At 42.9% G+C, this 13498-nt stretch overlaps 1 long non-coding RNA gene across 1 annotated transcript; it reads left to right on the top strand.

The window, feature by feature from the left end:
* The first annotated feature begins 9522 nt into the window (after positions 1-9522).
* Positions 9523-12802, top strand: LOC138285152 (uncharacterized). Its single transcript, XR_011201529.1, has 2 exons — positions 9523-10477; positions 12519-12802. It is a non-coding gene; the product is annotated as an uncharacterized lncRNA (long non-coding RNA).
* The last annotated feature ends 696 nt before the right edge of the window (positions 12803-13498 follow it).

Here is a 13498-nt window from a genome sequence, read left to right as displayed (position 1 = left end):
ATGGAAAATCCTGCTGCCATCATATTTTTTTAGTACACTTTCTAGTTTGCAGTCTGATGGTGTCCCTCTAATCACCAGAGAAAGTGAGCTAGTCTGCACGATGAGTAGGGGTGCTAGTCATCATGGCTTTGTAAATGATTCAGCTGCTATTAAAGATGGTATGTGCAAACTTGGGCGCCAATGGAGTTTCATTAGGATGGAAATTATGTCATCATATTTCTTCTTTCTGGATGAGATGTGCAGTGGCATGTAGGATGCCCTTCAAGGGTGCCGGTGTGGTGTCTGGTAGGGTATGGAGCAGGACATTACCACAGTTTAGATTCAAGGGCACGAGTGCTTGAACGGAAGTTCTGAAGTCATTTTCTGGAAGAAATGGTTTCACTTTCTTTAGAAAAAACAGCTGGCACCAGACCAGTGTTTTGACAATACATTCCTTGAGGCTGAGGTTCGTGTCCAGGGTGAATCCAAATGTAACCAAATACAAATGTAGTCAGTCCGGCTTGCACTGTTTTGTGTTTGTTTTTCTTGACAGCTAACAGGAATTCTGTCTTGGTTGGGATGAACCTCAGCTACGTGCTGGACATCCAAGCATCAATGATGTGGAAGCAGTGTTTGAAGAATTCAATGTTTGAAGCAGACGGGATTTTCAAGTAGAGTTGTGTATCATCAGCATATTGGTGATGCTTAATGCTGCTTTATGAGTAGAGAACCACGCGACACCATGTAAAGGCTGAAAATGACAGGAGACACTACGGAACCTTGGGGAACTCCCCTGGTGAATGAAATCTTTTCAGACCTGGAGGTGCTCTTGTGAACATATTGTTGATGATTGGAAATGTAGGAGAATAATCATTAAAGGAGATTGTAGTGAATCGCATTCAAGTCTAGAGGTTGCGTATGAGTGTGAGATGATTGTAAATGTCGAAGTCAGGTGAAAGGTTCAGCAATATCAAGAGACAGGGGTCATCTACACCTGTGGGAAAGAGGGCATTATCTATGATGTATAAAGTAGCTGTCTCCTTGCTGCAGTGTGAAATGAACCCAGACTGGTAGACTTGCAGGAGATGGTTAGCATTGATGTGATTTTGGAGTTGAACATAGACTGTTTTTTTCAATGACCTTGCTGATGAACAGTAGGTGAGTGGTGGGCCAGTAGTTGGCAAGGTCATCGGGGTCTAGTGTACATTCATTTAGTAGTGAGAGAACCGCCCCTGTCTTAAGATCTTCTGGGAAGATGTCTTGAATGAGAGAGGCACTGATAATGGTAAATAGGGTTAAGAGAGACTCCCCAGAAAGAACTTTGAGAACATTAAGCCCAATAGGGTATATCAGGTGGTATTCCACATAAATATTCACACTTCTAAGTGGTTTAACTCATGACTGCCTGGTACTGGTCGAATGTTATCACATGGCACACATCAGTATACAAATGCAGTTCACACCCCCGCTAGTACCATGCAACTTGTGATCAGGGTCTTAATCTCTAAATTTGGTCTTGCTTACTTAGTACTATTGTTCATACTTCGGTTAATCTTTAATTTTGTTTACTGTTTTCATGTATGCCCTTTCTCCTGACACCTCGAACCAGACCAAAATCAAACTCTTCCATGAGCACGTATGACCAGTTACTACTTCTATTGATATTTGTATGATATTACTTCTAATACACATTGTGCACTGACCGGTACACACTATTCAGCACATTTCTCCAGTTCAGAACATCATAATAGCTTGCCAACCTTCTACTAATATGCCACTGCCAAATGATTCATCGTAAAAGCACTCTGTTCTTTTAGCAATGGTAACGTCTTTTGGATGAAACACATGCAGGTTGCTCCTCGATGAAAATCTGATGTGGGTTGAATCAAACCACCATCAATAAAAGACAATCCCTGCAACTCCATATATTTTTTTATTCACAAGACACTACTGTGGGTGTGTGCTCTCATAATTTAAATATTTATAGTTTTTCAAGCTTTATGTATACTCCAACTCCACTCACCCAGAGGGGTGATAAGCAGACCTTGTTGAGGGTCACTCAATCTGGTGGAGAGAGGTTAAAGTCAAGAAACCTATTGACAGTCGGGTTTATATCACCGAGGTAGCAAGTCATTGCGAAAAGAGTGTAGTATTTAGGGGTTCAAGTCCCAAAGGTGATGATGATGATGTGTGTCGATACTAAAAGCATACTTAAGAACCTTGGCTGTCTTTCACTGTCAAGTTACCTTACAATTACACCTTCGGATTGTTTTAATAGAGGACAATCTGTCTCCTGGGCTCTGATTCCTAATACCTATTTCCACATCCACAAATATCACACTATTTCAGCGTCTTTACTAATTCCCAAACCACTGCAGCAATATATAATTGAAGATCAGGTCTGTGCTAGCCCCCATTTTCCTTTTCTTTTTAATTACGGACCACTCTCCGGGGGCATAACAGATGCCCCCGCAGCCCCCGCGGTGCAAGGGAGGCCCCCACGCCTACCCATACTGAAGAGGGCTCCCTCAGCCCCACTGATGTGAGTATGGGGGCCCCTTAAGCATATTTTGCAGGCCCTCCCTCTCGTTTTGTTACGCCACTGCCATCCTTCCTTCTAAGCTCTGCGTTCTACCACTATTGTTAATCAGGGCTGCTAGAACCAACTCAAATTGAAATCTTTTTGCAGCCAGGCCGGCTTAAAACGAACCAATTATTAAAAACATTTGCATCTTTCAACTAAACTACCCAACACTAATCTCAAAGGTGAACCACCCTCTAATCTCTAACCCTCTTGTTAACCTGGAAGGTTGCAACTCGCCCACATTCTTAATCCAACCACTTCAAAACAAACTCTGAGGGCGTTTTTATATACATGTAATTTAATTCGGTATGAATCAAATCACACGTTTCTATTCAATGTATTACTTTACAGCGCAATTACAATGTTATATGCACGATTGCTAATTGCTTTCTTCTTCTCCTACAATACCCTTTAGAAATTGACTTGCCACAACGTTGTGACCTGGACCCAGTTCAACAAATCAATACCCTACAATCAAATTATGCCCATCAAAGAGAAAGAGGTAGGACAGGGAGGGGAATGAAAAGTATAACATCCAAAAAGTCCGTACTGTGTGGGTACCGGTAAACTCTTCTCAGTATCATCTAGTTGTAAGTGTACATAAAGTTCAGCCATTGGACCAGTATTTGTTAAAGACCGGTTCAGGCTAGGTAGTAATCTCAAGAAGGGATACAATAGAATAAATCGTCTCATTGGTAACTAAGGTAGGATATATAAGTGCACTGCAAAAAACAGAAAGAAAGACAAAAGACACGAGGGTTAAGTCAGTATTGTATGTTGCGGCAGGTGTGCTTAAAGTTCAGCAGTAAACCAGTATATACTAAAGACATCAATTAATATGGGTTATTGTACATATGCACTATGAAAAAGAAAGACTATTGTGGTTAAACCAAGATTATTTTCTATTCTGCTATTTACATCCAGTGCAATCAACAAAAGTCTATAATACTCCAACACGACCGACTTTGCATCGACATTTTGGGGCATTACTCTCTGGCAAGTCAACTTATACTTTATCAGTACTATATACATTGCTATAAGATGATATATTTTTTCTAGGATAAAAAGTAACAACAGATCTTTATCACTTTTCATGTAATTACTGAGTCTATACTAAATGAAACTTTTGAACATTATTGGCACTGCATATCTAATTTATTTGCAAACATAGGAGAGCCATGCGCCATTAGAGAATTATTTGGTAAGCGAGCCTGGCTGATTATTAAGCATGACACTCAGGGGCATATTTATACTCTGTTTGCGCCGGAATTGTGTCGTTTTTTTTTACGCAATTCCGACGCAAAACTAACTCCATATTTATACTTTGGCGTTAGACACGTCTAGCGCCAAAGTCCATGGAGTTTGCGTCATTTTTTAGCGTGGACACCTACTTTGCGTTAATGATATGCAAGGTAGGCGTTCCCGTCTAAAAAATTGACTCCGAGGCATGTGCGCCGTATTTACACTCCCGGGCAAAATTCACGCCCGGGAGTGGGCGGGTAAAAAAAAATGACATCCGGCCGCTTTTGCGCCGTTTTTTAGCACCTGGTCAGGGCAGGCGTTAAGGGACCTGTGGGCTCGGAAGGAGCCCAGAGGTGCCCTCCCAAGCCCCCAGGGACACCCCCTGCCACCCTTGCCCACCCCAGGAGGACACCCAAGGCTGGAGGGACCCATCCCAGGGACATTAAGGTAAGTTCAGGTAAGTTTTTTTTTTTTTTTTTTGTGGCATAGGGGGGCCTGATTTGTGCCCCCTTACATGCCACTATGCCCAATGACCATGCCCAGGAGACATAAGTCCCCTGGGCATGGCCATTGGGCAAGGGGACATGACTCCTGTCTTTGCTAAGACAGGAGTCATTTCAATGGGGGTTGGGAGTCGAACAAAATGGCGCAAATCGGGTTGAGGCGAAAAATTTGCCTCAGCCTGACTTGCCCCATTTTTTGGCGCCCAAGCTCCACATCCCCCTACGCTGGCGCTGCCTGGTGTACGTCGTTTTTTTTCACGCACACCAGGCAGCGCCAGCGGCTAACGCCGGCTAACGTCATTGAATAAATACGGCGCCCGCATGGCGCTTCAGAATGCCGTTAGCCGGCGCTAATTTTTTTGACGCAAAACTGCGTTAGCGCAGTTTTGCGTCAAAAAGTATAAATATGGCCCTCAGGGTGGCGTGTTAAGTCATGCCTTACACATTTTTGTAATTCTTGGGTCCTTCTATCAAGACATATTTGGACACCAAGGTCCCCAGCAGAAGGGTAATTTCCCATGCAGGGATGTTGAAATAGTGGTAGTAGTCACGTTTGCAACTGTGTGCTGTAGTCTGTGACAGGAAGAGTGCAAATGCATTTCGTTCCCCTGACCCTTAGGGGATCATTGGTTGTACATACCAACATAATTCCACTAAAGTATACAAAAAAGTGATAGATGGAAATTTCAGCCCCTGGTAATCACTCAAGGCTGCATCTCAGTCCATCGTTATTTTGCACACCATGCCATCATAGTTTGGACCCAGCCATGTAAAAATCAGTCTTAACCCTGCTTCAATGGAAAAAGTCCAGTCGGAAGTGCCAGTTCAGGTCCACCGTGAACAAAACCTAAGCAACCTAGGACAGGCTTTGCTCTAGCTAGGGTTTGTCAGCCAGGTATAGCCTGGTTCCAGTGACACAGTGTTCACAGGACCCACATCTGGGCATACCCATCCAGATTAGGATGACACACTGAAGGATACAAAAAAGTGATGGATGGAATGCTTGAAATATTCTCAGCCACTGGAAATCACTCAGGGCCACATCTCAGTCCATGAGTATTTTGCACACCATGCTCCCTCAGTTTGCACCCGGCCATATGCAAATCAGTCTTGACCCTGCTCTGATGAGAACAATCCAGCCTGAAGTGCCAGGTCATGGTCCTCTCTGAACTGGTACACAAGCAACCCAATACCAGTTTCACCCTAGCTAAGCTCATCAGGCAAATTTAGCTTAGTTTCAGTGACACAGTACCCATCCCACTTAGAGCACCACACTAAAGGATACAAAAAATGATGGATGGAATGTTTGAATTAATTTTAGCCGCTGGTAACCACTTGCACATGGCTGGATCCAAACTGAGGTGCCATGGTGTGCAAAATAACAATGGACTGAGATGCAGCCCCGACTAATGACCAGTGGTTGAGATTAACTCAAGTATTCCATCCATTACTTTTTTTCATACTTTAACATAATTCTACTGGCGTTTGCAACAAGAATAGTTTGTAACCCACATGGGAAACAACTTATGGAATAACAAGTGCAAAAGAAGCTGTAATCTTAATGGATTAGTCCTTATGAAAATAACGGTGCATAGACTTTAAAAATGTAATGAATTACTTCTTGTGAAAAAGTAAGTTCTCTAAAGATTGCAATTCTAATAGAGGGGTTTTGTGAAAATAAACAACTGTAAGTCTTTATCCTTGCAAGATAATTCTGTTGTTCCAAGATGTCTTTGGTCAACTTCACAGAAGAACAGCTGTCAGGGATTTCATTACAGTTCTTGGCTGCAGCAACTATATTGTATGATTGCACAGCAAAGGCACAGCAAATGATGAGAAACCTCTACTCTAGGCATTCATGATGTCCACCACAATTGGCAAGGTTCATGACTAATAAGACATGTAGTGTTTCTTGCTTTTAATCAGGTGTTTTAAGAAACACATCCTTCTGAGATGCAAAGCTTCTGGGCAAGCAGCATCCAGAATATTCTTCTCCTGAAGACATGCACTTTCAGGAGCGTCAGAGTATAGCATTGTACAGCACTTGTGTGTAAAGGTAAGCGCATTCCACACTTCATCCTGACAAATCATTTTTCAGGTTATTTATTTAGTCTTCATTGAATTCCCTGTTCAGGTATAAACCTAGTAAGAAGACTTGACTGTTAAATGCTGTAATGCTTTATTAATACATAAATGCAAACATGATGCATGTTTGCTTTAAATGTTACTGTTAGACCTGCCAACCTTAGGAGTGTCTTCCCCAAATATTTTGCCTGTTTCCCTCCATTTTCGGTGAAATTTGTTTTGATTGGACTTAGGACTGTGTGCAATGTATTACTGCTAACCAGTCCTAAAGTGCTTGTGCTCACTCCCCTAAACATGTTAAAACTGGCTTACAACAGATTGGCTTACTTAATTTACTTTTAAGTCCCTTGTAAAGTAGGATATCATATACCCACAGCCTGTAAATTAAATACTACTTGTGGGCCTGCAGCATGTACTGTACCACCCACTTAAGTAGCCTCTAAAACATGTCCCAGGCCTGTTATTGCAGCTTGAAATCAGCTTTAAACTGCCAATTCAACTTAGCAATACAACACCCTTCCAAGCCTTAAACTCCCCTTATATTGCAAATCGTCACCCCCAAGAAAGTCCCTAGGTAGCCCATAGGGAAGGGTGAGTTGTGATTCAAAAGTTGAACATATACTTTTAAGTTTTACATGTCCAGGTAGTGAAAACTCCTAAATATGTTTTTCACTACTGTAAGACCTAACTGTCCCATAGGATAACACTGGGTTGCCTTATTACATTTAATAACATGATAACTTTTAATTGGAGACATCTCAACATTTCATGTTTGGTATCTATGAAATTGTAATTAAAAATCCTTTTTAGTGGTAAAGTTGGATTTAAAATTTTCAAAAATGCTACTTTTAGAAAATTGGCATTTTCTGCCTTTGCCTTTTGGTACCTGCAGCCTGGCTTATGTCACATGATTGGGTGTAACTGGCAGTTATACATTGTGGATTCCTCCCAGACAGTCACCACAGTTGAGTGATTAGATGTGTCTGAATGGGCCATCTGCTTGTAGAATGAGGGCGAGATGGAGCTAGGCACTGCCCCACTTGCAACTAAATGGGATGTGCTGCGCCTTCACACAAAGGGCTTGCCACCACCGCATTGTTCCTGCTGCCAGCTTGGAGCCAGGGCAGGGGAGTCAGGAAATTCCAAGCACTCCCAAACACTCCAAAGAGAATCTTCGACCTTCAAAGAAGCCACTTGGCAACAGGACTCTCAGATCCACTCTTCAGTTCAATTTCTGGACCTGCGGAAGGACTCTCTGCTGTGACCTGCTGTGCACTCCACAAGAATCCTTTGTTGAAACTGGAATGACTGCTCTATTCCGTGGCCTCCAAGTGTTATATGATGGCCTCCTGTCAGTGTCAAAGGGACATAACAGGCTGCCACCATTTGAACTTGCACCTGGAAACAGAATGAGTGAGTCCTGAACATCCAAGTGGTGTATCACTAGCCCTGGATCATTGGTTGTGGTGCCAAAGTTGCACAGATAACAAAATCCAAAACTTCAGACTTAAACAATTTTTGGCTAAAAACAGCTGTGAGAACAGAGGGACGACTGGGACCAACCTGCTCATCTGTCCATCTAAAGTGCATCACCAGTCAGCCTGAATTTGCAGCTGCTCCCGCTACATTCTTGTCCACAGCAGCAAATCCTGTTGAGCAGTCCTTTGCCAAAGGGGTATTTGACCTCCTGGAACTCTCATCGGCTACAGCCTCCTGTATTTTCCCACTGGAGATTTTCAACTGCCAAAAAAGTAACTAAGGCCCTCATTACGACCCTGGCGGACGCGGTGGCACCGCCGACAGGCCGGCGGTGCCCCGCGGGGCATTCTGACCGCGGCGGCTTAGCCGCGGTCAGAGAAGGGAAACCGGCGGTCTCCCGCCGGTTTCCCGCTGCCCCCAAGGAATCCTCCAAGCCGGCGCAGCTTGCTGCGCCGGCTTGGGGATTCCGACTCCCCCTCCCGCCATCCAGTTCCTGGCGGTTCTCCCGCCGGGAACTGGATGGCGGGAGGGGGAGTCGCGGGGCCCCTGGGGGCCCCTGCAGTGCCCATGCCAATGGCATGGGCACTGCAGGGGCCCCCGTAAGAGGGCCCCGCTTGTATTTCACTGTCTGCATAGCAGACAGTGAAATACGCGACGGGTGCAGTAGCACCCGTCGCACCTTCCCACTCCGCCGGCTCGATTACGAGCCGGCTTCATGGTGGGAAGGTCGTTTTCCCCTGGGCTGGCGGGCGGCCTTTCGGCGGCCGCCCGCCAGCCCAGGGGAAAACTTGGAATGCCGGCCGCGGTCTTCAGACCGCGGTGCGGTATTCCTGCGGCGCAACTTTGGCGGGCGGCCTCCGCCGCCCGTCAAAGTTGTAATGAGGGCCTAAGTCTGAACATAGAATCCTCACCACTACTCCATCCAGTGCCTCCTTGACAATGAAATTCTTTCCAAGACACCGACTACAGCCTTGCCCCGCTAAACTTTACCTACTCAGAACATTTTTCATAAACATTCCGAAGGTGAGCACTGACCAGGGCTAATCCACTTCTTGTATCTGATCCGCACTCCAATGCATCCGTACACATTTTTCAATTTTGTCCTGGTCTCCCGCTACCAGATAACAGCAGTTGGCATTTTGATCTTTTAGGCCCTAGATTTCACTTAAAAATGTAAGAATTCATAACTCCAGTTCTACTGATTGGATTTATGTCATTCAGGTGTCAAATAATTTATTAAAATGAACTCTAAAGTGGTCAGGGATTTTTCTTGCTTTGTGGTTTCACTGTATTACTGTTTGTGTGCTGCATAAATAACTAAGACATTGCCTCTAAGTTAAGCCTCACTGCTTTTTGTGCCAAGCTACCCGGGGTTAAGCAAAGGTTAATTTAGCTATTTTTTGTGGTTCACTCTTCCAGGGACTGTGGTTGTTGCCTGGCCAGGGCTCACACCCAAGTCAACCAACAACCCAATTTTTCACATTTACATTCCACTGCACATTATAATAGAGTGAGCTGATAAATATACTGTGAAATACAAAATCTGTAGATCACAAGTTTAAATCTTAGTGAGCCAGTGTCCTGCCATTTGATAAAGTTTGTTTTGACCAATGACTTTGTGTTTCACCACTGCGCATATTAGTTGCTCAATGTTCACCAGTAGCACATGGTATGTTTTGTTCAGTTGAGCCGCCTATTGGCTTTGACATGGCATTAGCCATTACTTTCTGTATTCAGTTTAGCCGTCTATGGGCTTTGACATTGCATTAGTCATTACATTCTGTATTGTGCCTATTGGCTTTGACACGCTGTATCCAGTCTAGCCGCCTATTGGCTTTGACATTGCATGCCTATTGACTTTGACATGATGTATTCAATTTAGCTGCCTATTGACTTTGACATGCTATTAGATATTCTGCCTATTGGCTTTGACATGATATTATATATTGCATTTTGTATTCAGCTTAACTGCCTATTGGCTTTGACATGATATTCAGCTCCGCTGCCTATTGGCTTTGACATGATATTATACATTGCATTTTATATTCAGCTCAGCTGCCTATGGGCTTTGACATGATATAAGACATTGCATTTTGTATTCAGCTTAGATGCCTATTGGCTTTGACATGACACTAGACATTGCATTTGATATTTAGGTTAGCTGCCTATTGCCTTTAACATGACATTGCATTTGATATTTAGGTTAGCTGCCCATTGCCTTTAACGTGGAGTTCTGTATTTTTCCAAGCTGTGTTTTTGCACCAGAGAACCAAGATGTTTTGCTCTCACAGTAGACTAGACCTGATAAGAGAGAGTACATGGGCGTCGTTTCTCTTCCCTTGAGCTTGGGAACAGGAGTAGTCTTGGAGACCTGGCCAGTCTCCAAAAGGCTTGCTCAGTTTCCCAGGTCTGAGAGGAGGGGGCACACCTTTGTAACGAATGTAACAGGCTGCAGAGAGTCAGATTCGAATCTGCCGGACCTCGTGCTGGAGCTTGGCGCCAGTTGCCAGCATCCTGTGTGGGTAGATGACACTCTTTCTCGCGGCTGACAGGGGTCTCAGCTTGCAGACCTTAGAAAGATGTAGCTGTAAATAGTTCCTACACGGTGAAGTATTTGTTTTGCTTTGCATTCAATATCTTATAAATATAACCTGCTGTGTATATTGCAAACTGATATATTTTGTTTGATTAACGCGGACTTGAAAGCTACTAATTCGTCATTCATTCATAAACATTGTGGTTGGGGAAGAATAAAATAACAATAAAAGTCTTCTTTGACCTCACAAGTGCATTTCTAGTGTGTTATGTTAGTGCTTAGAAACTAAATAAGAGGAAAGCACTACAATTGGTACCTGGAGTCGTGGGGTCGGTCATTAAGAGGTGATTAAAGGGTTTGACGAGTTAGTAGATTTCTAAGTGCACACTTTAAAAGTGTAATTGTTTTTTGTTGTTTGGAGAATTACAGAAATTGTTTTCTGTTTGGAGAATCACAGTAGCATGGCAGACCATGTCTGAGAATACATGTGTTGATGAACTGCCTGATGGTGCTAAGAAAAACTGTGAATTGTTTTCTGTTTGGGGAATTACAGAAGAAAATGCATGTGTAGCTAAAATGCCTGATGTTGTTTTGAGAAATAATTCCCGTTGTATATATGTAGAAAACGTGTGTTTTGGAAGTAATGATGACAGAAAGGTCTGGATACCTTTATCTGCTTACAGAGAAATGCAGGAGAAATGTAGGAAGTTGGAACATGAAAATAGGAATTTACGTGAGCAAATTAGCCAGGATACAATAATTCAAAATAAGACGGAAAGTTATAAAAGGGCTGTTTTTGAAGAATCTTTCTTGTCCCATTCCAGTAATGAGGGGGTTAAGACAGCTCCGAGCTGCATTGAGTTTCCGTGTGAGCCAGGGTTTTTGGCAATGTGATTTACGAGTTACGTTGCAAAATGCACAAGTAAAACGAAGGATTTTAGAGCAAGACACCCCGAGTTTCATTAGCTTGTTTGATTTTTGGAAAAAGAATAGCCCTCATTTGAGAGAAATCCTAACACTTTTGTACATGGTCACTGTGAAAAATAATATGCAGCTGCGCGCTTGTGATTTGGCAAATGAAATAATGCAGACTTTAGGTTTCTGCGCAGTGCAAGAAGGAAATACTTATGTATATTTAAATCATGAACAAGGAAAGAAAATAGTGCCCCTAGCTAGAATCATACAATGGATCTGGTACTTGCAAGACAGGGCTAGAGTACCACAGATAAAAGAATTACCAATGAAGTTGTGTGCACCATTTGAATTCGTGTCCACTGAAGATAAAAAGCATGTTTGTTTTACTAATGATTCATTGACTGAAATGTTGCTTTCTGGCACAGTAGAAGGAACAGAGTTGTATAATGTGTGTCAGATTTTAAAGCAAGAGCTACGTGAGATGTGTCATTTTTACGCTGATTTTTGGTTCTTTGATAATGTTTTAGCCACATGGCTTGTACCTAACTGGTTCAATTACCTTGCAGATGTTAATGAGAAAAATGCAGAGAGAGAAGTGTACACCCAGAATTCTGCCTTAGTGGGGATAGCTATGTGGGTGCCCCAGAAATGTGAAAAGGCCACTTACAGGTGGGCAGAGATGAGAGAGATGCCCATTCCCCTAGATTTGATAAAAACTGTGCAGCACGCACAAAAGCAATCTGTCATGCAAGCAGTCACAGAGCAGTTGGGGAGAGGAAAGTTACCAGAACAGAAATGGCAAATTGATCAGGTTTTAGGGAAAGTGATTGCTGCAAATTACCAAGGAAAAATCGAAATTATGCTGATACCTAGAAAAGAATCTGATTCATTCATACAAATTGGAGACAGAATGGCCCAAATTGACAAAAGTGCAGTGAATGGAGGTTTGGTAAAGAATGAGTCTGCCCCAGCCCTTCTGACAGTGCAAGAAAAAGGAAGCTGTGGCGCAGCAGATAAAAACCTCAGTACTGATGTGTGGGCTGAAGCCCCAAGTGACCCTCCAGAACCTGCAGAAAATATAACAAAGGGCCCCAAAAACGTCCTGCTGATTATAAAACAGGGAAAGAAAGAGGAAGGGTGCAGTTTAAATGAAAAATGTTATTTGCAAGAAAAGTCATACTTGTTTCTTTTGCAGATCCGACCACGTTTCGCCACTGTCCCTGAGTGTGCTGTGTGGTCCCCCTTCCGGTGTGTGCGTGTGGGGTCGGGGAAGGGACCGAATCCCCAACCTGAACCTGGCTGAGTAAAGTGCCAGCACCATGGATCCATTTTGCGCAAACTGCGCCTTCAGTTCAAGTTCAACTTGTTTGCTGTGTTTTTTTTTTTTTTTTCCCCTCTCGTATGGAACTCTGACTTTTGCTTACCTTCCAGAAAACCTTTCAGGTGGACCGTGCACCTTTACATGAGTAGAACTCATGCCACATCAAATTGCTAACACTGTTGAATTAGAGACTCATTCAGAAAAAAAAATTGCCCAGTCTTTTCTATGTAGATGTATCTGATGTGAAAGGTTATAAGATCAATGTGTTAATTCACTTCTATTGCTTTACAGGGATTGTTTTGATCATTCAAATCTGATTGGCTGATAATGTTTTTTTTTTTTGTGCTGATGTTTTTTTTTTGTTTGTTTGAAATATGAGATATGTGAAACAGAAATTCATTGGTCAAAGGGCGGAATGTCCTGCCATTTGATAAAGTTTGTTTTGACCAATGACTTTGTGTTTCACCACTGCGCATATTAGTTGCTCAATGTTCACCAGTAGCACATGGTATGTTTTGTTCAGTTGAGCCGCCTATTGGCTTTGACATGGCATTAGCCATTACTTTCTGTATTCAGTTTAGCCGTCTATGGGCTTTGACATTGCATTAGTCATTACATTCTGTATTGTGCCTATTGGCTTTGACACGCTGTATCCAGTCTAGCCGCCTATTGGCTTTGACATTGCATGCCTATTGACTTTGACATGATGTATTCAATTTAGCTGCCTATTGACTTTGACATGCTATTAGATATTCTGCCTATTGGCTTTGACATGATATTATATATTGCATTTTGTATTCAGCTTAACTGCCTATTGGCTTTGACATGATATTCAGCTCCGCTGCCTATTGGCT

Source organism: Pleurodeles waltl, chromosome 1_1 (assembly GCF_031143425.1).
Source record: "Pleurodeles waltl isolate 20211129_DDA chromosome 1_1, aPleWal1.hap1.20221129, whole genome shotgun sequence".
NCBI lineage: Eukaryota > Metazoa > Chordata > Amphibia > Caudata > Salamandridae > Pleurodeles > Pleurodeles waltl.
This window is presented reverse-complemented; position numbering and strand designations above follow the sequence as displayed.